Raw genomic sequence first — 24779 nt, forward strand, 5'->3', positions numbered from 1 at the left:
TATTGCTGCAACAGCTACGTGCTTTTTAACAATGCTCTGGAGAATGAAGGCAAGGGGATGCCTGTGTGAGAAGTGGTAGGGAACACAGGAAAAAGTCACCATTTGCAGGAGAGGAAATTAGAGAGGGTCAGAGAGGGAGGTTAGAACTACAGCAGCAGCTCACGGGGTGTCCTTGAGATTCCGAGGGAGGAGGACCGGGGTGTTCACACACGGTGTCTAGCTGATGGCATGTGGAAAGTGAGGCTGTCCCACCACCCTGGGGTAAAGAGGATCTAAAAAGGGCCCAGGAGTCATGACCATCTCCCATGAAGCCTCTTTCATATCTTGCACAGATACAGAGTAAAAAGACCATTAACTCCATGGACGTTCAAAGATCCCTTTGGAAGTTTGTGGAGATGAGAGGCAAATAAGGGCTTCCAGAGAAGAAAATCTCGAGCCTAAGATATATTCTGGTTCTTGTTGGCACATTCATTTTCACTGGACTCGTCGGCCCTCGCTGCAAGTGCAGCACATGGCTAGTGGCCTGCAGGCCAGGCTGTGAAATCAGACCACTGGTCATGACTGGACATCACCAGATAGACTGGCCTTTCCTACGGTGGACGGAGTCTCAGGACCCCTGCTTTGCATTAAAATGTGACAAGCAGTGGGAAGAGGAAAACGCAGATGCCTCCGAAGATCAGAAAGGGGACAACTGATGAGAACTAAGCAACAGGGAAGGCTTCCTGGAGGAAAGTTTACTGAAAAGTTGATGTTTGGCGACATATTAGAGACAGCCAGATGAGACAAAAAGGGAAGAAGTCTCAGAGCAGAGGAAATTGCACAGTCAAAGGCCTGAATGCGCGAGGACCAGGGGACAGGCGGTGTTTCAGGGACTGAGTGCAGTTTGATGAGGTGCAGGGCAGAGGGAATTTCTGAAGCCTGGATGCTCCCCTGCAGACATCAGGCGACAGCCCGTGCTGCCCAGTGAGGGCTCAGAGCATCTCGAACATTCCACCAATGACACAGGACTACAGGACTAGCAAGTCATCGACGCCTGGAGAGCAGGCCGCAGGCGAGAGGGGCGTGCATGGGGCAGGGACACACAGTCCCACGAATAGCACCTCCTTACAGTGCAGCGTCTGGCACACTGCTTCATGTGTTTATTTGCATTTGTGCATTCTTTTGTATTGGTATTATTATATACTTAGGACTAGCAGGTTTTCATTTTGATTATTAAAAAGGAACACAGGAGTCTGATGATTTTAGTTTAAATAACACAGGCCTGCGATCCTGCACAATGGAACCGGCTCTTTGGGTTTGTGGTTTGTGTTCTCTGAAGCAAGAAACAGTGTGTGGCTCCTCGGCAAGGAACTTAGAGGTTTTCTGCTGCGGCACGATTCCGCTGAGCCACGCTGCCTGAAGGTGGAAGCTGTTTTACCAGCAAACAAGCATGTGACCTGGGACTAAGTTCTGGCTTTCTCTGTCTCGGGTTCCTTTCTTGTAATTTGGGGATAATATGCACACCTACCCTGAAAATTATAGTGAAAATTAAATGAGTGAATATTTGTAAATCACATAAAATCTGGTACATAGTACATATTCAGTAAATATCAGCCATATTAATATTTCAGCATTTTATAATGTTTACAAGTGATATCTTCAGAAGAAAAGGCGTATTTTCTCTACAATATTGCCCATGTTCATCTGTTCATGAGGGTGGGAGATACATATAAATGCCAAATTTGTATATTACAGAATTCCACATGGGAGTTTCAAAATGATCAATTTCAGAAATGTCTACTTTTCATTTTAATTTAATAATTGGTGCTCTCAGCCTTTGCTCATTTATTTTGTGTTTTGACTTCCATCTCTCACTACACTATAAGTTCCCTGGAGGCAGAGAATTTTTCTGTGTTTACTAGTCCTTGGTTAAAGCCTGACATGTGGTAGGACCCCAGTCATCATCTGCTGAATTAACTGATAAATGGGAATCTAGAGGCAGGTCTAATGCCCAGAAACATTCTCTTCTTGGCCATTAGAATAAATAACCTCATTAACGCCACAAGTAAACATCATTCTCTGGGCTCTGAAAGACAATACCCCCTTATTAAAATATTAGGAGTTTCAGAAAATTTAGAAATCATCATTTGTAACGTTTTACTTCATTAAAGCACACAAAGTATCTAACAGACCCTGGGAGTCTCGTCCCATCTGGATCGTGCTGCACGAACAGAAGGGGAGTGTTTGTTTTCCTTTTAAATATCAAGCGTCCACACCAAAATCCACTCCACAGAGTCATGATACAAAAGAGGGCGTTACACCAACTTCTATTTCCCGGCATTAGTCTTATAAAAGCTTTAGCCTGGGACACATGACCATGTTAGAACTCCCTGCGTACAGAGCACAGTGAGATAAGATGGGTCCGATGGGACAATAAGAGACAAAATGGACTATATTTTTGCATGTAAATCCTTTTACAAGCTTATTACATACATTCTTCCAAGGCATGAGGCAGGTGGAGCCCTTGTTGGACAGACCGAGGAAACGCTTCTAAAGCGCTTGGGTTTCTTGAACGAGGCGTGTGTGCCCTGGGGGTGCGAGCTGCCTCTGCGCCTCCACCCCTTTTAACGTCCCTCCAACTGGAAAAGACGCCCCCAGATATCCTCCAACTTGGAGAAGCAGCCAAAGCACAGCCACACTCAGGGATTCTGCTTCATGACACAGGCGACCTTCGAGTGCACACGCGGTCCCGTGGGAGACACACCTGGGAGGGCAGCAGGGAGGGGCCAGGGGCTGTCACATGTTCAGAACAGAATTTCTTACAGGATCAAGGACAAGGCAGAGCGGAAAACGAGGGCTTTGGAGAGCATCCGACACCGGACGGTGCTGACTGACGTCACTTGGCATTCCATCCTTTTGCGTCCCGGAAACGGCCACCCATCCCTGTGTCACTTCATAGTGTGAAACATGCGCGTGGACCCGACCAGAGGGTAATGGTTCTGAGGACAGTTAACACTCGAGGCTGACGCTGCAGGTGGGCAGTGGGGTGACCCCCTCAGTTCCAGGCAACTGCTTGACTTGCCGCTGAAGAGTAGAGTCACCAAAACTAAAACGCCGTTGTATCTTTTCACTTGTTTTAACAAGTCTCTGGAAAAAAGCTTCATGCTTGGCCATTTTCTTCCTTTTTACAAAAGGCGGAACAGGCATGGGCTTCCTAGTCTCTTCGGGAGCGGAACCAGATTGTCGTTCTGCAAAGTTAATAAGGGAGCCTAAGTCGGTGGCAGCCTCTGCTCACAGTTGCTCCTGCGGGCAGTGCTGCAATCCACGGCTACCATGCACAATCGCCGTCCCAGGCGGGAGTCCCCTGATGCTGCATTTATGACTCCCTGACTCCCAGCAAGACCCCTGGGGTGGCCCTGTTGAAATTGCATCACAGTTGTTATATTTAATAGAATGAAGCATAGAGAGGACAGAGCCCCTTCCGGCTTGCTGTCTACCAGATGCCTCACACGGGGTGTGAGCAGAGTGGGGGTTTTGTATGTAAATTTTGCAGAGTAAGTGCTTGGCTGCGTAAGATGGTTAAAATTGCTCCTTAATACATTCATGACCCATTTCTCATAAAGTACTTGTCTATAATGCAGTTCATGCTCCCCTTGGACTGTGACTGAGCCAGTGAAGCCATGTCAGTAGACAGAAAGATGCTAGCCCTTTCTTGGGCAGCATTCTATAACCCTAAAGGGAGCTGGGCTCTTTTCTCACAGTAACAAATTTTAGTATTCTCAAGTGGACCTGGAGCTCTGAACACGTAAGGATTTACTGAGAGCACAGTAAGATGAGGGCTTCAGACGGGAGAACAGTGTTTTACTGATCTGAGCTTTGTAAATAACAAGCACATTTTGTCACTTATAGAACAGTATGGAGAAACTATTAAAGGCATAGTGATTTGGGAGAAAAATTCCATTGCTGGGATGTAATAGTAGAGGCGGAAATCTTGGGTCTCATTTCACCTCCGCCTGTTCCCACAGTTAATAATCACTGAGTTTACTGTTTGTCTGTCAAGTAAATAGGTTCAAGCAACTAATTTTTAAAATGCTTTCCAGCCCTGTTGCCGTCTGGCTTTTTGTGAGGATACCACGTGTATGCCGGTCAGACCTGGTGCTCTCGCCAGCTCACGGGGAGGTAAGCGATGGTGAATTTACTCTGTCTAAGTGTCAGGCGTGTTCTCTTGAGGGCTGGGCTATGACGTTAGGGAAAAAGACACGTGTTCTTTAGCCAAATTCCTTCCATAAACTGAGATTTGAATAAGTAGCCCGCAAGGGAAAACTCCACATCATTATATGGAGCATAATATAAAAATCCCAGTGGTACTTTGTTCACTGATCAGGACAAAGCACAGGAGAAAACCTCAGCCCACAGCCCAGAGACTGCAGGCCCTACAGCCGGGCAGGAGCAGCCCACAGACACCTCCAGCACTCTCAGCGCTCCGACTGGGAGAAGCTGTTTAAACCTCACTGACCTACTTGTACATAAAAGGGGAGATCGTCATGTTTATTTTAAAGATTATTGGGAGCTTGGGATCACATGTGATGCACAGCAATTTTTCCCATTTAAAATAATAGGGGAAAGACTTTACTCCTAATGACCCAAACTGGGAACAGCCCAAGTGTTCCCTGGGAAAATGAAGAGCTATATACGGGATAGTCCTGCAGTGGAGTATCACCCAGCAGTAAAAAGATCAGGAAGTAATACACATAGCCTCGTGGATGAATCTCAAACACATTATGTTGAACCGAAAGAAGCCAAATAGAAAAGTGTACTTACTACGTAGGGCAACTTACATGAAGTCCATTATGAGCTGACATGTCATTCCAAAATTCAAATGTTATATCTTGCACCCTGAGCACCAGGATGCATCTGTGTTTGAGGATGCGGTCTTTAAAGATGTGATGAGGCTAAAATGAGGCCATGGGTGGGCCCTGTCCAATTCGGCTGGCCTCCTTATAAAACGAGGAACTTGGGACCCACTGAGGCACAAATGAGACACAGAAGATCTCTTGGAGACACAGGGAGAAGTCCCCCATCTCCAGCCCAGGAGAGAGGCTGTGGAGAAACAAGCCCTGCCTGCACCTTGATCTTTGACGTCCAACCTCCAGGACTTTGAGATAACTGGATTTCTGTTGTGTGAGCCCCCAGCCTGTGGCTCCTGGATAAATTTAGGCTGCTGATCAAGACAAGCAGGATTCCTTAGGAGTGGAACCCATAAGTTTCCACTCTCTAGAACCTTCTCATATCCCTGATATGCTGGGTGGCCACGGAGGTCTCTGTTCCAGGGCCACAAGACCCCTTTGCCCTCCCACCCTGCCAACCTGTGCTCAGGGTTGTCTGGTCAATGCTCACTTGTCCTTTATGCTCAGGTCAAAAGCCAATTGATTTATGAAGTCTCCTACTCTATAGATTTGATATCTGTAAAAACGTCAGTTAAAAAACTTACATCACTTGTTTTAAAAGTTTGGGGTTATAGCTCTCCTTTTTTCTCCCCTAAAGGGAAGAGTCATTTTGTATTTCTTGTTTGTATACCCACGGCGTATCCTAGGGCCTGGTCCACATGTGTACTGTGCCCTCACTTCATGGTTAACGGATGTGATGGATGTGATGGCTGGGTGGATGAGTGGATGGACAGGTGAGTGGACGGATGAATCAATGCATGAGTGCTTTCAGTGACGTGTCTGAAGTACGGGAGGGTTTGGGAATGAGTGGTGGGGATAAAGCAACAAGATCTTTTTGGATTCCTTAGTGGCAATCTTCTCCAAATACGTTTTCAAAACATACTTTATAACAGGATATTAGGACCAAATAGTGTGCAATTTGCATAAAGGATAAACTTATCCCAAGGGAAAGAAGAGATAGCATCCTTTTACTGCTCCTGACCAGAGGTATATTTTTCACATGAAAATATACTTTTATCTGATATCACTATATTTTATTAAAGTGAAATTTACATGTAAAATTCACTATAGTTATGATAATAGTTAATGTACAAAGGAGAAAATTCATGTGCAGTACAAGTCAGTGTAGCTTAGGGAGAAGGACTGTGGGTGCAGTGGAGTGACCTCAGCCTTGGAGTGTGTCAAACTGGGGTTCACATTCAGATTGAAAATGTCCTTGGTGTGTTTTGAAGCTTTAATAGTGACCATGTATTTATCATTGGCCATGTGTCAGACTGCATTCCAAGGGCCTGCTATGTTTTGTTAATCTCACAATGGTATCTCTTGCACACATGTGGAAACACATGTTCAGAGACGAAAGGAACTTGCTCTCATGGTACGCTCAGTAAGCAGGGAGGCTGGGCCTTGAAACGCGGCCACTCTGAAATGAACGGCCAAGGCTCTGTACTAATTAACGCTCCTCCGCGGCTCTTGAAAATCTGCCCGACACAGGGCCTCATTTTGTCAGCTCTAAAATTCAAGGGAACTAGGAATTTCAAAACTTCTCTTAAATGCTCATCATTATTTTGTTTATTTTCCTTCTCTACTGGAATGGAGGTTGGCCAAAGTCACTCTCACAAAAACACTGTAACTGAAGATAGATTCACATTTTTGTCATGTGTGGAAACACTGTCAGATGTCACATACTCAGACACTGTGGTCATCTGTTTACACGGAACTGATGAGGCTTCAACCTCGCTGTCAGGATAAAATCTTTGTCTCCACCTCACAAGTGCAATTCGACTCAGTCTGTTCCACGTTTGCTGGGATGTGCTGAAGCCACAGGCAGGCCGGAGCCGTGGCCCTCGGAGGCCCATGGTCGGCACCCACGGCGGGGGCCTTGGCAGTCGTAGCAATGATCTGACTCTTGTTACAAGAATTTTGTGTCATTTTGTTGAGTTAAAATATGAAAATCATTACATGTCATGTCTAAATTATGGTAACAGCTGTGAAAATCATTCCTCGACTCCAGTCTTGTGTCTTTCTAATTCATTAGTGATACTGTGAATAATGGCCATTTAAAATGCAAATACGACCATTCCTTTCCTGTGTTTAAAATTCACAGATCAGTCTTACTTCAGATCAGTCTAAACTTCCCTGCATGACCCAGACCCCACCAAGGCCTGCTGGTTTCCCTGTTCTCAGTCACTCCCGGAGGTCTTCTGAGACACAAGTCCCAGAAGCCTGGCTGGTTCTTCTCCAGCGAGTCTCACCTCGACACGTCGCCCTGCTGCTGAGGACACTCCCCCTGGCCCCCTACAGGGGCACCACCTATTCCTCCTTCAGAATTCAGTCCAAGCATCAGCATTTCCAGGAAGGTGTTGGTGCTCTGATGAGCTGGGGTCTCACAGGGGTCTCAGATGCTGCTATGGCTCAACGATGAAAACAAAACTCTGAGTGGGGCAGAGCTCTCTACACGGTCACAAATACGGGGAAGACAAAAGGCCTGAAAAAAAATTCCTATGACTCTGGGGAAGAGAAGTGTAGGTGTGCCAGTGAGGCACAGGGCAGAATGGAATAACACGGGCTGACCACGTTCTCCCAAAACACCAAGTGATAGCTCTAAAGGGACTTCAGAAAGGATTAAATCACTATATTGGATGAAATAAACAACAACAACAACAAAAAAAACAGTAAATGATATCAGTACCTTAATGTTGGTTACCATTTTGGAAGAAAATACATTTATGTGTCTTTCATCATATAGCCCAAATATATTTTATGGAGGTTTAGGTATTAAAGAAAAAAGAAAAAAAGATGAAAGACTGATTCTAGTACATTCAGAGTAAATATGCAGAGAAACTGATCCCGTACCCGAAACACAGCTTAAACACAAAATGCCACTTTGTTAGTAAGACAGAGCGGTCACTGAGGTGAGAGAAAGTGCTGGAAAGCAGACCCAGCCAGACGGCCAAGCCCAGGAGAGACTTTCTTCCGAGAGCACCTGCTGAGCTCTGGGGGCCTGGGACCCAACAGGCAGGCAGGGAAAGCAGACCTGGGCACAGCCCTAGAAAAGATCATCTCATGGCCTTCTGCACAGAACTGGGGTCTCCAAACGTGACGTCATCAGGAGGTAAGCTGGCGTCAAGACATTGTGGTTCTGATCAACAGAGCAGAACTGGATTAAACTCTCCCGTTTATCAACAAGTGATTTTCTGCAAGGTGTAAAGTCAACTCAATGGGGAAAGGATAGTGTTTTCAACCAACTGTACTGGGATAATTCTGTAAGCATATGTAAGAAGTAAATTGAAATGAAATTAGGCCTTTGAACAAAACATGGTCTGCACATGCCATGGAATATTAGCCAGCTTGAAGGAAGGGGAGTCTGACAGTGGGCAACAAGGATGAAGAGACCTTGCAAACGTCCTACGGAGAGAAATAAGCCAGCTGCAAAATCACCGATGCAGTGTGATTCCACTTATATGAGGAAACTAAAGTAGTCACATTTACAGAGACAGAGGAATGGTGGCTACATGGGCTGGGGCAGCGGGGAAGAGGAGATGTTTACCAGGCATAGCGTTGGCAAGATGGGAAATTTCGTGGCTATTTGTTTCACAACAATGTGAATGTATTTAACACCACTGACCTGTACACTTAAAAATGGTTAAGAGTGAGGTTTTAAAGCTATGAACAGCCAAACATCAAAAAATGGGGAGAAAACCAGGAAAAAAAAAACATACCAGTGATCTCTGACTAACTCCAAGGAGTCAAGAAGGAAGATGATGCCGGAGGACGAAGGCGCCTCCGGATCTGAGCCACGCAGCCACTTGATGCTACGCGGCAATGATCCTGGGGGAGGAAACTGGTGGGGGAATCCTTGTGTCTCGTCAGCAGTTTTTAGGTCAGAGGTTGGTGTTTGACAAGCCCCAGTATTTTATACAGTTTGAAATTCTGTATTTTTTTTTCTTTTTCTCTCTGTTTCTTAAAAATGTCAAGAAAGAATACAGTGAAATTCTGGATAGCATTATAAACCCTAGAGTGAAAATGAGTCAAAAATTAAATTAAAACTAGAATCTCACAAGGAAAACATAGTCCATTCTTATGTAAACACTTCCAGAGGAAAAAAAAGATGGAATATTCCTGGATTCAGTTTAAGAGTTGATTTAAACCTCGGTATTATATCCAGAGAAAGAAGGGAAAAAAATATTGTTTAAGAAAACTCATGAACATATTTGACAAGCTTTGAAAACACATTAGTAGATAAAATCCAGAAATGTTTTTATTATGATCAAGTTGGCCTTACCATAGTAGTTTACAGCAAGTTTGCTGTTAGGAGATAGCTGTGTTAATTATTATGCATAATTTTATTAATTCATAAAAGCTAAATAATATCTGACCTCCTCAATACACCCTAAAAATAATATATTCGGCAATGATTTACAAGAAACACTAGAAACCAGAAAAGAAAGCACCTTTCTTAACCCAAAAATGTTATATGCAAAATACCTAGAAATGTACTTAATGGTAAAAATAATTCAGGAAAACATCGAGGTTATTGGCCATTTCTACTTCATTTTACCTGGAGGCCTAGCCATGCAATAACAGTTCAATAAAAGGTAGGAGTTTAAACAATATCAAGTTGGGAAAAGACACAAAACTATCGCTATTTGCAGATGATAGAATTGCCTAAGTCAAGCTGCCTAAAAAATTTTTGTGTTAGCATCTCATTAAAAATGGTAGCCTTTCTGCAGCACACTTGAGTTAAAAAAAATCTATTCACTCTTGCCTGGAGGCAGCAAGCCAGGAGCCTCTGGCCACCCCAGTACTTGCAGAGCTGAACTGAAGAGTTCTCCACATGCTTACAACTCACTCGAGACACTAGGGTGGTATGGTTTGGCCCTATGAAAACCATAAATAGTAGGAATAAATTGTTCACATTTAAAAGAAAGTTAGTCAAAAGAACAGCTTGTATTCACCCCATTGGTGAGGGAGAGATTCCCACCCAGTTACAGGGATGGCCGGGGGCACGACTCACAGCGCTGATGGAGGCCAGCTGCCCTTTGCTTGCCAGGGTCTCAGCACCCAGGGAGGAGGATGCAGTACATCCCACGGCCACACAGAGGGCTGACCCGGGACATACAACCAACCAGGGGCTGCAAGGGGCAGCTATACTGTCAAGAGGGTGTGCGCCCCTGGGTCCCAGGGGTGGATCTGCTTGGCTTGTTCAAATACATCTTTGGTCTGGCAGGAACTGAAGGCCCTGCTCCCAGAGAAGCAGGCCCTGTGCCCGTTTCCTAGATGGGGAGGCTTTCTGGCCGGGGGACCTTCCCTTCAGGAACAAGGTAAGGAGGGGAACTTGCAGGTAGGCGTTCTAGACGCTCCTGCTTGTCTGGGGTGTTGAGACAGCCCATAATTGGGCCTCACATTTAGGCCTTATGCTACAGGGAGACCAGATATGATGTTTTCCTAAATTATTTTTACCATTAAGTACATCCTTACTGGGAAGGCAGCCACATTTCTGTGCTTCGACCACAGCCTTGGGAAAACACAGCATGAGCAAGCAGACAGGCCAGCAACAAAGCTGCCAGCAGAGATGCAAAACCTTTCTTTACGTAAAAATAAGTCTTTATTCAAAGTATTTAAATAATGCCTAATAAATGGGAAAATACATTGCCTTCATGGATTGGAAGGCACCTTGCAAAAATATCAATTCTTTCAAAAATTTAAAGAATCAATTACATTTTTCATGGAACTGGACAAGTGCACTCCTCACTTATACGGAATGTGTAAGAATTGCCAGTTTATGGTTGAAGGAGTGTCAGATGGAGAAAAGCACCTATGATTTATTAGGAAACTCTAGTATTTAGGATGGTGTGGGCAACTAGAAGCTGACATACACAGAGCAGAGCAGAAAGGAACAGCATAAACAGCCATGAAAAAGACAAAACTCAGTATATGTAGAAATGAGTTATATTGTACATAAGCCAGTGAATATGAGTCTAATAAGGAAGAACTCAATAACTGGTGCTAGGACAACAGTGAGCTATATTTTAAGAAAGTAAAATGAATTCATGCTCGTCCCACCCCCCAAAATGCATCCCCAGTGGATTACACAATTGAACGCAAAGCCAAACTTTAAAAACATTGGAAGGAAAGTGGCAGAACATCTCATGTGCCCAAAGAAAGTCTGTGATGCCCATCTCAAAAGGAAGACAATTTTTAATTTGGTTTTCATTAAAATTAATAAATATTATTAAACAGAAGTCACCAAAAATACACTGATCCTTGGAAGAAGATATTTGCAAAACACATACCTGAAAATGGTTAGTTTCCATAATATATAAAAACTGATAAGAACAAGTAAAGGGCACATGTGCACGCACACACACACACACACACACACACAAATTACATGAAATGAGCAAAAGACGTAAGCCATCATTGTATAGACAGGAAAACATACATGTCCACAAAAATGCATAAATAAACTCAACCACATTAGTAACCAAGAAAGGAAAGTTAAAGCCACAGTGAGAGAAGGTGCCACACCCAGTAATATAAAAGGGTGAAATAATTTTGGGAAGTCATTTGGCATTTCTTAGAAATGACGAGATGGACACGTGCGAGGCTGAGCCCTGGGACTCCCAGGCACGCGCCCTGGGCAACCCTTGCCCATGAGCACAAGAGGAGACGTGCATGTGCAGCAGGTCACTGCTGCCCAGCTCCAAATCTGCTCCCCTGTGCCCTGCTCCGGGCTAACAGGGAGGTGGCCCGCAGGCACTTCTCCCTGGCAGCTGGCTCTAAGCTGGGCTGTGTCCATGGAGAGAACTGGAGGGTCACCACAAAACCATCAAAGGAAAAAGGGCTTCCTTTTCTGGTTCCTTCTCTGCCTTTACATACAGGTCAGCACGCCGGAGGCCCGGCAGCCTTCACCCCCATCGCCACATGGATGAGCTGCGTCCTGACCCATCAGCAAATTCCTCCCCGACTCAGTGACAGCTGTGGAAGGACCAGCCCTGCCCTTGTCCTCTCGCCGGTGTCCTCGTCCTGGGCAGCAGTCTAAGTCCTGCTTTTCCTGCCCGCCTCAGGGGCGCAGCTGCTGTCTGCAGCTCCCGCTGCTGTGGCCTTCCACTCATTTTTGTAGGGAAAATGCTCTACTGAAGTCTTTCCTAGATTCTTTGTTGACATTTTTATGGTGCTCCCGACTGGATCCTGACAGACACAATGTTTATAGCAAAATGTTTTATAGTAGAAAAATATTGGGAAAAGATTAAATATTCAGCAGCAGCAGAATGTATAATTAAACTGTGCTACACATACGTAAAATAATGTACGTGGCAGTGAAAATAAATAAACCTCCGCTGCACATACACATAACTGAAACTCAGAGGTATCATGTTAGTCGAAAAAAGAAGTCAGGAAAGACTGTAGAGAGTAGTCATCCATGTAAGTGCTAAGAACTGGCAATAGTAAACAACACAGCATTTAGAGATATCTTCAGAATTTTTAACCAAAATAATATGAAGGAGAAAATTAGACACAGTGGCTGCTCTCTGGGGCCAAGAGCGTGGATGCACTCAGTGAGGGCTGTCAGGATCATTCTATTTCTTAAGCTGAGTAGAGCACATAGTTGTTTGTTTTAATATTGTGCTTTTAGAATGTGTGTGTGTGTGTGTATGTATAATATTTAATGTTTCATCTTTCTTTTAATGTGTGTGAGTAGGGCAAGATCTGCAAAGCCTACAGTCAAGAGAAGACACCACAAGTTACAACACACCAAAAATACAGTTTGGATTTCCCAGTCAGCAGGCACAGCAGGGCTACAACTGCGGGCAATAAATTAATTAATAAGTGGATCAAAATTACAAATGATGAATAAAAACAGAAGACAGATAAAGCATAGTACAATTACAAATTCACATCAATAGATGATTAATAAGTGAATCAATAGTGTTTGAAAATAAACATTAAAAACTCAGTGCCAGGATCGCATCTGTGCTGACTGATACACAAAGTGATGTGTTCCTTAATTTAAGCCTTAAGTAAATGAAACCATCCTAATGCGAGGCTGGCAAGCATCTGCATTACAAGTGCTTCTGTTGGGGGCATAGTACCCCATCTTTTTATGACTCTTATTTGACATCAAGTACCAGGCATTTAAAAAATACCCAAATCTCTGCTCCAGTAAGTCTATTATTGAAGTAATGATTTGTCTGCAAACATTTATAAATGAATATGCAGAAACCCAAACTGGGAATCTCCAAGAGGCACAGTCTACAAGGCTTTGATGACTATGGCGTACATATAAAGAAATAAGGCAATTGCTCAAAATGTTGCTTATGAAAAAATACCTTATGATGTGGAAATTAATGATACAATGCTAATTACATAACACTTTATCACACACATATGTGATCATACACAGCAATTTTTGAGAAAGAGAAAATTTGCCAAATGTTCCTAGGTGACAAGATTTTGCGTGGAATTGTTCTTTTTCTCAATGGTGTGTTTCATTATCTCTAGCGCTCTTTTGTTTTCCAAATCTCCTTACCTTTGATTTCAGTCTTTTGACAATTGTGGGGAAAATAAATAAAGCTCAAACACAATCACAGGGTGAGCACAATGATTAGCCTAACAACTCGTCCTTACAGCGAACTAGGGTAAAACTAATATTTTCTTCACTAGTACATAAAAACATCTGGTTTTTACTGCAAGGTGAGAGAACCAGGAATCAATAGACATAAGCTGCTTCCATTCATGCATTCACGGAAAGTTTGCCTGAAAGAGAATCGCTACATTTAGAGTATTTGCGGTGAAGAATCCATTTCTTTTACTTTCTCCATTTTGCTTCCTATTAAAACATGTCTTAGCCCTTTAATCATGGGTCCAATTCATGCACATCACCGAATGGAGACATCTGGGGTGCGGATGCTTCGAACTGGAAGTCAGAACTCTGCTCATGTGTTTCCAACTGCTGCAGGTGTGTTCGTGCCTGCCGGTCCCTGCTGCTTCTGAGGCATGCATTTTCAGCTTTGTGCAGAGTGGAGCGGCAAGGCCTCTGCGGTGATCACTGCCTGGGTCCTCTGGCCAATGTGAATGTTTCACAGATCTTTGCCTTGAAAAATGTTTTCCAACACAGGTCAAGCTTCCCAGGAGTCATGGACTGGAAGTTGGAGTTGGCTCTTAATTTTTCTTACAAACCCCGAACTATTTCCATTGCAGCGAGGAAGCTTGAGGGCCACCCTTATACAGTGGTGTCAAATCTGAATAATGATCGGAAGCACCTGGGGGGAGAAAAAGAGCCCAAGACTGTACACTAGAGAATAGGATTGGTGCTCACCACACTTTGAAGCCATTTTAGGAACTTTCCACATTTTCTGATCAGCAAAAGCAGAAACACCCAGGTTTAGTGGCAGGGCAGGTGCAAGGCGGATTCCCAGCAAGCTGCATTTTCAAGTTTCCGAAGTAGAAGTGGTGTAGGTTCTGGTGGTATTGTGGTTGCAGGAAGGTCACGTTCCAGCGTTTAGGGCTGCATTTCCCCCGAAGCTCAGCCTAGAGTCAACAATTCTGCACACAAAATGTCTTTTTCTTTTTGGAATACAGTTGATATAATATTATATTGGTTTCAGATGTTCAACAGTAAAGGGATGATTGTATGCATTGCTTGACGCTTGTCCTGGTGAGCGCAGTCACCCTGTTACCATACCAACATATTACACTGTTATTGGATATATTCTCTACATTGTACTTCCATTCCTGTGACTACCTTGATTTACAATTTGCAGCTTGTACTTCTTTATCCCCTTCACCTACTTCACCCATCCCCCCTCCTGGATGCCTTTTAATAAGTGTCTTTTCTGCTTGAAGTAGACAGAGAAGTTGTATTGTTTCAACAGAGAATTCTGACTGATAATGAAATTGGTCAGACCCAGTGCATGTGTGCATGTGGGGCCCAAGGAATAGTACTGATGCGGGATTGTTTTTCCATATTCCCACAGAGCAAATGAGAGACATCCATCCACACAACTAGAAAAAAGAAAAGGGAACATTTATGTGTATCTGTGTGTATATACATAATTTCTTTCTTTTTCTTTTTTCTTTTCTTTTCCTCTTAAAATAAGACCACAAATTCATTGGTGCACTCATAGAAAAGCTGAATAACTGGGCCAGGCTAAATACTGACACACTTGAGTGAACCACACCACATAGGGCCACAGTGCTGTCATGGAAGGGTCTGTGTCACACCACCCTAATATTATTTCACATTATGGCATGGCTGGCCTGGCCTGGCCTCATTCAGCCAACATGAGAGCTTCCTAGATCCATCGCAAGGTGAGGGAAGGGGCTGCGTAACACAGACTCGAGGTGGGACCCCCTTTCACTCTAATTGCCGGCCCTGGTGCAGCTGACACCCCACAGAGTCCTGTGGCCTCGGCTATATTAGGGCACATTTGCTAGAGGCTCAGGACCCTTGGATGTCTAAATCCCAGCCAAGCAATACATATGCAAGGATCCTGCTTAGCCTAACCATAAAGTGCCAAATACATGCAGAAAATTGAAGGAATTAACCAGTAAAACTTGCATTCCCTTCACATAAAAATAGGAGGTCAGCAGCCTGAAATTCAGAGCCAGTTTTCTTGCCTAAGGAACTGTGGGCAAATGGTAAGGAGTTGAGCTCTAATATTTCATAATTTTCTATATTCTGATTATGTATTTTCTTATAAAAATTTCTATCATAAATTTCTCTATTTAGAATTTGACTTTGGACTGGCAATGCCTTGGGCACAGAGAGGGAATAAAATCCAGTTCTTTCATTTTTTAGGGAACAATTCAATTCAATTTTCTAAGCTTTTGTTTTTCCATCTGTGAAGTGTGGAACATAGACGTGACTCACTTGGGTATGAAGAGCAGATGAGATAAACACTATCTGATAGCTGACAAAAAATAAGGGGTCCATCAATGTTGATGATTTCATGACCACAGATGACTAAAATATATAGAAGAGTAATTTTCCTATAATTTTTAGTGCGCTTATTAGTTTATAAGGCAATTCCTAGGAAGAAAGGGGTGATGTGGTAGCAGTGTTTGAGGGCATAGGTTTTAAGTGAAGAGAAATGTTTTAAAGGCGGCACAGGAGCAGAGCATGGTAGACGCATGATAGCGGGAGATACTGGTGATAAAGGAGGAGAATTGTTCTTCAAGGAGCAAGTATGGCATCAGCATCAGCCATTCCAGGAATAATGAGAAGCCACTGACTCTCCAGAGGAAGCTGGACAAAATCGGACGTATGAATATGTTAAACAGTCTTACAACAGTGAATGAAGATTACCTGCCGGTGAGTAGGTCACATAAACTGCGTTGTAGGCTGCTGGCGTCAGTCCCCCAGGCAGGGGGAGCCGAGGCGTCTGAGCCTTTACTTTGTCTTCCCCTTTAACTAGCATGTCAGTGTGCTGCATACACTGATCCACTCAGAACGCCCAGGCTGGTGAAAAAGCCCTGAGACTGTTTGGACACATCTTAGTAACTTTTAAATAAAGTTGATTTCTCATTTCTTACTGCAGCCCAGAAACTGGAGGCAGAAAATTACTCTCAGATTGTCCTATTCATTTATCCATGTTGTCACACCTCCTGGGGGAAAAAAACAGGAAGAGGGAGAAGTGGGGGGAAAAATAACTTGCTCATGCAATTTTAAGGCAGAAAAGGTGATTGAGAATTATCCTGATTATCTTCCTGGCGGCATTGTGTACCCTGAAGGTGGAGTGATTTAAGTCCTAACTACGTCTCAGACTAATGAGACTGAAGTGTGATTTTTCCTATTCTAAGTTTCACTAGTTGTTTGCACACTTTGATGTTGGACTGTCAGAGAGAAAAGGGCACCCTGCAGAAACCTGCTGACTTCTGTCCTTCCAGGGAGCTTGTCCGTGTGCAGCTCAGGCAGGAAAGCACTGGGTTATACTTGAGTTTAATCTACGTTGAAAATTCATCTCAGTTTGGTTTGGTGTAGAAAGCAATGTCCTGTTTTCTGTCCTGTCTGAATTGCCTAAGGAGATGCTTCCTTGTCTAAATCCAGAAGTGGATCCAAATTATTCACTGCTAATTGCATTTGCAAGAGAAATATATCACAGTAGTGCACACTGACATAAAAAGTGTGTCTTCATAGAATAATAAAACAGAAACAAATTATGTATGTTGTTGTGGGTAAAATTGCAATATTTTCAGAATCTCTTGACTGGCCTTAGCACATGTCCATTTCAATAGGTGTTTTCAAGGGGTGGAGAGAAGTAGTCCACCATATCAATAGGTGATTGATTACAAGGGGGTTGGGGAGCAAGGACACACCTGGACCAGAGAGGTTTGGTGGGGTCCTTTTGCAGCCGGGTCATAAGAGACACAGGCGAGCAGAAGTAGACGACTGCTTGTGGCAATAAGCAGGTTTCTCCCACTTTATTTCTCCCTTTGACTGATTTTGGCTTCAAAGGTTGTTTGCCCTGGGCTGGGAACATATTTTCCCCCGTGGAGTTACAGTTATAATGAATGATCTCAGGAATGTCTAGGTGGGATTCCAATATAGAAGAATATCAGTGTAATTAAACAGCAATCACATCCCTGGAAACAACTACGTGCTCACCAGGCACTCTTACTTCTTGTGAGGTCGGTGTTACCTGCATGTAAACCTACATGGCCAAATCGTCTTGATCGACTTGCAGCAGAAGATTTCAATGAGCACAGGCCTAGTTTCTTCTGTAGTTCACTCACTCGTTTCCTCAAATAAAGACAGAGTCCTCCAGGCTCCAAGGAATTCGCCTAGTCCTGAGGATTCCATTATGAATTCAAGCCAGTCCCTACCTGTTCTGAAGGAAAGTAAACATAACAGAATGCCAAGTGTTCAATAATAATAAACATTCAATTGTATCCAAAGGGGTTCTTGTAATTCAAATGAAGAATGATCTCCTTTGAGTAGGAAGAAGGAAGACAGGGAATTTCTGGCAGAAAGAGCAGTTTGTGCAAGAAATGAAACCCGCTTGGGGAATCCAGATCAGGGATGGAAGGGCTCTGTAAGTTTCCAGTCAAAACCCTCTTTCTCTGGACTCTTATATTCTATCTAATAAAACATATGTTTCTATTCATTTCCTCCGTATTTAATTATCATACTTAAAATTTGATTACTTTACTTAGGACATTAGCATTTGGGGGAGCAATACCTTAGGACCTCTTCAGAAAAGTAGAATTTTGCAAAAGTAAGATTATATTTAAGGAATAACAACACTAACTTTTATCCTCTGTTCTCACAATCAGACTGAGCTGTGTCCTCAAGCCAGCCCTCCAGGGGCTTAGTAATGAAAATGCTACAGCGCAAGCCTTCTTGCCTGGTGACCCGGTGGTTGCAAACAGAGAGACTGTGAAAGCTGAAGTGCACTCCCAGGCTCCCTTTCCGTGTCCAGCAGTGCCTCTTTAGGAGGATATTTAGTGGTAATGATGGAGATGGGGTCGAGAAGCTTTGATTTACTGGCTCAGCAAACAAACATAGACAAATCATTTCCTTCTTCTCTTCTTCCTGGCTGGAATATTAACATGGCATCAGTATCAGCAGCGACAACATCTCCTAACTTGGGAAGGGCTAGAGAAAAGGAAACACTCCTGTTCTGAATCCCAGAGCTGGTCGCTGCCTGCATACACATACCCCCAGAAAGCTCTGTGAGAAACATCGACTTACTTTTACTTAAGACACACTAGGTTTGTTTTCTGTCCCTTGAAGACAAATGTGTAGTTATCGAATATGCATTCTTCATTTATCATAGGTTTCTTACCATGTAATTCACTAGATTATTATTACTAATTTTATAGAAAGAAAACTACAATTTGTATTCCAAAACTGACCTGTTACCACATTCTCTATGACAATGAAGGTGTGAGGTTCTGAGTCTCTCTGGGACTCTTATTAGCTTAACCAATCATTTTCCAGGATGCACTTTTTCCAACACATGTTAGGTACAGACATCTCTTCCAGCTCAGTTTAGGATATTTTGAAGGTAATAAGTGAGCCTGGATCACTAGAGTCCCTATCACAATTCTGTGTATACATAAGTGTAGTGTGCCTGTTATTAAAGCAATGGAATCAGTGTTCATTCTCTTCAGAAGACAAGCAACATTAAGAGCTGAAGCTGGATTTCACCACTTATTTATTCTCTTAATACATTCTTGAAATCCGTGTAGTAATATGTAATGGTGCCCTACCTACTTTTTTTGTTCTGTCATATTCTGCCAACATTTGTGATTGCTTATTTTGTGCTAAACAGGAGTCACAGAAACAAAAATGACACAGCTCCTCCCCTTGGGGAGTCTCCCTGCAGGTGAAAGTTAAACTGAGAGAATCTGACGAATGCTAAGCTACTTGGACATTATCAGTCATATAGTTCTCTCAGAGAACAACCACGAGATACTGTGTCAAGCAATCTGTTGCCTTACTTATGACAGGATTCGTGAGAGGACAGAAGGCAAAGAGTTTGTTGTATAAAGTTTAAATACGAATTTGTAAAGTAGGTTGCATACTACTTAGTCTTAATCGTACCAATGATTTTCGTTAACTTCACTTTTATATCTTTAAAAATGAATATAGTTTTTATCTTCCCACACAGCATAAGAGTATTGAACTGAATTAGCACAAGGAACCCAATGAAATCCCTGAATTTATGCCCAAAGAATTAATGAGAAAGCTCTGGGTTTGGCTATATTCCTAGCAGTGAGGACATGTAGAAGAGACAGATAGGATGTGGGTCCTGTTTGCATAGTTTCAATCTTTTGGAGGGAGAGAGAATACACACTATAGAGATCGGTTTCCATCTCTGAGGCTAGAGCATTTAACTCTTCTATAGCAAGGGTGTGATGTCTAATTTAAAGCAGTGAATTTTATTTTATATTTTGAAATTTTACATATCTGAAATTTTATATTTTAGATGGAACAATGCAATTCGAGGAAAAGATAGTTGCCTTGCAGATAAGCTACTTTAAAGAAGTGAGATCTGGCTACATATGTAGGCATTCACCCAACCATCCATTCAGCCTTCAGCAGGATGCTGAGTGGGAGGTTTCTTGTTGTCCATGAGGTAAAGACCTGCAGGAAAGAAAGAGCGGATGCCAAGCAAGTCCCATTTGTCATGAATACCACTACAGAGCTGCTCAGCATCAGGGCCACGTGGCCCCTACAGAGAGGAGACCTGGGCTGCCACCCGCCACCACCCTGTGCAGGCTGGACGGGAGGCTAGTGTATAAAGATATTAAAATTTACAGGCTCTGTCTTCTGAAGTTTCTAATCTTATTAGCCAAACAGCCAATTGCAATGGTTTTGTAAGTGTCATGATACACCAGGTGCTGTTACAACAATGGGCAGTAACTCCCCAGCACAAATGGGAGGACACATCTTTTGGGTGGGGAGTGGGGGTGGAGAGTGGGTAGGTGTGAAGATAAAATGGTGGAAATTGGAGATTAGGGGGGCAAAGCCAAGATGGCGGCATGAGTAGAGCAGAGGAAATCTCCTCCCAAAACCACATATATCTATGAAAATATAACAAAGACAACTCTTCCTAGAATAAAGACCAGAGGACACAGGACAACAGCCAGACCACAACCACACCTGCGAGAACCCAGCGCCTCACGAAGGGGGTAAGATACAAACCCCCGCCGGGCGGGACCTGAGCACCCCTCCCCCCAGCTCCCGGCGGGAGGAGAGGAGTCTGAGCGGGAGGGGGAGGGAGCCCAGGACTGCTGAACACCCAGCCCCAGGATTCTGGACCAGAGCGCAGACACAGCGCATGCACGGGGCCCTGGATACTAGGGAAACAGGGCGGCAGGACCGGTGAGCGGGTACCTGAGGCCGGCGCCGGAGGACAAAGAAAAGAGAGCGGCCAATTTTTGTGTGTGTGTTCTTGTTGTTGTTGTTATTTTGTTGTGGTGAGTTCTTTTTGGAAGTCTTAAAGGGACAGGGACCCCAATACGAGGGAAACAGGGCAGCAAGACCGGCGAGCAGGTATCAGAGACCGGCGCCGGAGAACAAAAGAAAAGCGAGCGGCCATTTTTGTTGTTGTTGTTTGTTGTTGTTGTTGTTGTTGTTGTTGTTGTTTGACGAGCGCTTTTTGGAAGTCTTAAAGGGATAGGGGCCCCAATACTAGGGAAACAGGGCAGCAAGACCAGTGAGCGGGTGCCTGAGGCTGGAGCCGGAGAATAAAGAAAAACGAGCGGCCTTTTTTATTGTGGTCATTGTTTTATTTTAGCAGGTGCTTTTTGAAAGTCTTAAACAGGCAGGGCAGGACACTTAGCCCAGGGGCAGGGAATCTGGGGATCTCTGAGCACTCTAATCCCCTGGGAAGCAGGGAGCATGGAGGTCCCTTACGGAGATAAATAGCCTCCAGGCCGCTCCCCCTGCAACAGGGCTCCACCACTTTGGAGCAGCCCCAGCCAGGCCACGCCCACAGCAACAGCAGAGATAAACTCCATGCAAGCAGGGCAAGAATCAGAAGCCCCGTCTGCACGCAGCCATCCACTAAAAGCCACTAGAGGTCGCTGTTCTCCCAGGAGAGGAAGGCTACAAACCAACAAGAAGGAAAGCTCTTCCAGCCGTCACTCATACCAGCTCTGCAAACTATCTCTATCACCATGAAAAGACAAAATTACAGGCAAACCAAGATCACAGAGACACCAGAGAAGGAGACAGACCTAACCAGTCTTCCTGACAAAGAATTCAAAATAAAAATCATAAACATGCTGACAGAGATGCAGAGAAATATGCAAGAGAAATGGGATGAAGTCCGGAGGGAGATCACAGATGCCAGAAAGGAGATCACAGAAGTGAAACAATCTCTGGAAGGATTTATAAGCAGAATGGATAAGATGCAAGAGGCCATTGAAGGAACAGAAACCAGAGAACAGGAATGCATAGAAGCTGACATAGAGAGAGATAAAAGGATCTCCAGGAATGAAACAATATTAAGAGAACTGTGTGACCAATCCAAAAGGAACAATATCCATATTATAGGGGTACCAGAAGAAGAAGAGAGAGGAAAAGGGATGGAAAGTATCTTTGAAGAAATAATTGCTGAAAACTTCCCCAAACTGGGGGAGGAAATAATCGAACAGACCACGGAAATACACAAAACCCCCAACAGAAAGGATCCAAGGAGGACAACACCAAGACACATAATAATTAAAATGGCAAAGATCAAGGATAAGGAAAGAGTTTTAAAGGCAGCTAGAGAGAAAAAGGTCACCTACAAAGGAAAATTCATCAGGCTAACATCAGACTTCTCGACAGAAACCCTACAGGCCAGAAAAGAATGGCACGAGATATTTAATGCAATGAAACAGAAGGGCCTTGAACCAAGGATACTGTATCCAGCACGACTATCATTTAAATATGATGGCAGGATTAAACAATTCCCAGACAAGCAAAAGCTGAGGGAATTTGCTTCCCACAAACCACCTCTACAGGACATCTTACAGGGACTGCTCTAGATGGGAGCACTCCTAGAAAAAGCACAGAACAAAACACACAACATATGAAGAATGGAGGAGGAGGAATAAGAAGGGAGAGAAGAAAAGAATCTCCAGACAGTGTATATAACACCTCAATAAGCGAGCTAGTTAGGCAGTAAGATACTAAAGAGGCTAACCTTGAACCTTTGGTAATCACAAATTTAAAGCCTGCAATGGCAATAAGTACATATCTTTCAATATTCACCCTAAATGTAAATGGACTGAATGCACCATTCAAAAGACACAGAGTAACAGAATGGATAAAAAAGCAAGACCCATCTATATGCTGTTTACAAGAAACTCACCTCAAACCCAAAGACATGCACAGACTAAAAGTCAAGGGATGGAAAAACATATTTCAGGCAAACAACAGTGAGAAGAAAGCAGGGGTTGCAGTACTAATATCAGACAAAATAGAATTCAAAACAAAGAAAGTAACAAGAGATAAAGAAGGACACTACATAAAGATAAAGGGCTCTGTCCAACAAGAGGATATAACCATTCTAAATATATATGCACCCAACACAGGAGCACCAGCATATGTGAAACAAACACTAACAGAACTAAAGGGAGAAATAGACTGCAACGCATTCATTTTAGGAGACTTCAACACACCACTCACCCCAAAGGATAGATCCACCCGGCAGAAAGTAAGTAAGGACACACAGGCATTTAACAACACACTAGAACAGATGGACCTAATAGACATCTACAGAACTCTACATCCAAAAGCAACAGGATTCTCAAGCAACACTTCTTCTCAAGTGCACATGGAACATTCTCCACAATAGACCACATACTAGCCCACAAAAAGAGCCTCAGCAAAATCTGAAATATTGAAATTCTACCAACCAATTTTTCAGACCACAAAGGTATAAAAGTAGAAATAAATTCTACAAAGAAAACAAAAAGGCTCACAAACACATGGAGGCTTAACAACATGTTCATAAATAAACAATGGATCAATGAACAAATTAAAATAGAGAACAAATTAAAATATAGAAACAAATGACAACAATAACACAAAGCCCCAAGTTCAGTGGGATGCAGCAAAAGCAGTCTTAAGAGGAGAGTATATAGCTATCCAGGCACACCTGAAGAAGGAAGAACAAACCCAAATGAATAGTCTAACATCACAATTATTAAAACTGGAAAAAGAAGAACAAATGAGGCCTAAAGTCAGTAGAAGAAGGGACATAGTAAAGATCAGAGAAGAAATAAACAAAATTGAGAAGAATAAAACAATAGCAAAAATCAATGAAATCAAGACCTGGTCCTTTGAGAAAATAAACAAAATAGATAGCCTCTAGCCAAACTTATTAAGAGAAAAAGAGAATCAACACAAATCAACAGAATCAGAAATGAGAATGGAAAAATCACGACAGACTCCACAGAAATACAAAGAATTATTAAAGACTACTATGAAAACCTATATGCCAACAAGCTGGAAAACCTAGAAGAAATGGACAACTTCCTAGAAAAATACAACCTCCCAAGAATGACCAAGGAAGAAACACAAAAGTTAAACAAACGAATTACGAGCAAAGAAATTGAAACGGTAACCAAAAAGCTACTGAAGAACAAAACCACAGAGCCGGACAGATTTACCTTGGAATTTTATCAGACACACAGAGAAGACATAATACCCATTCTCCTTAAAGTTTTCCAAAAAATAGAAGAGGAGGGAATACTCCCAAACTCACTCTATGAAGCCAACATCACCCTAATACCAAAACCAGGCAAAGACCCCACCAAAAAAGAAAATTACAGACCAATATCCCTGATGAATGTAGATGCAAAAATACTCAATAAAATATAAGCAAACAGAATTCAACAGCATATCAAAAGGATCATACACCATGGCCAAGTGGGATTCATCCCAGGGATGCAAGGATGGTACAACATTTGAAAATCCATCAATATCATCCACCACATCAACAAAAAGAAAGACAAAAACCACATGATCATCTCCATAGATGCTGAAAAAGCATTTGACAAAATTCAACATCCATTCATGATAAAAACTCTCAGCAAAATGGGAACAGAGGGCAAGTACCTCAACATAATAAAGGCCATATATGATAAACCCACAGCCAACATCATACTGAACAGCGAGAAGCTGAAAGCTTTTCCTCTGAGATCTGGAACTAGACAGGGATACCCACTCTCCCCACTGTTATTTAACATAGTACTGGAGGTCCTAGCCACGGCAATCAGACAAAACAAAGAAATACAAGGAATCCAGATTTGTAAAGAAGAAGTTTAACTGTCACTGTTTGCAGATGACATGATAGTTTACATAAAAACCCTAAAGACTCCACCCCAAAACTCCTAGAACTTACATCGGAA

Source organism: Manis javanica, chromosome 1 (genome assembly GCF_040802235.1).
Source record: "Manis javanica isolate MJ-LG chromosome 1, MJ_LKY, whole genome shotgun sequence".
NCBI classification, from domain to species: domain Eukaryota; kingdom Metazoa; phylum Chordata; class Mammalia; order Pholidota; family Manidae; genus Manis; species Manis javanica.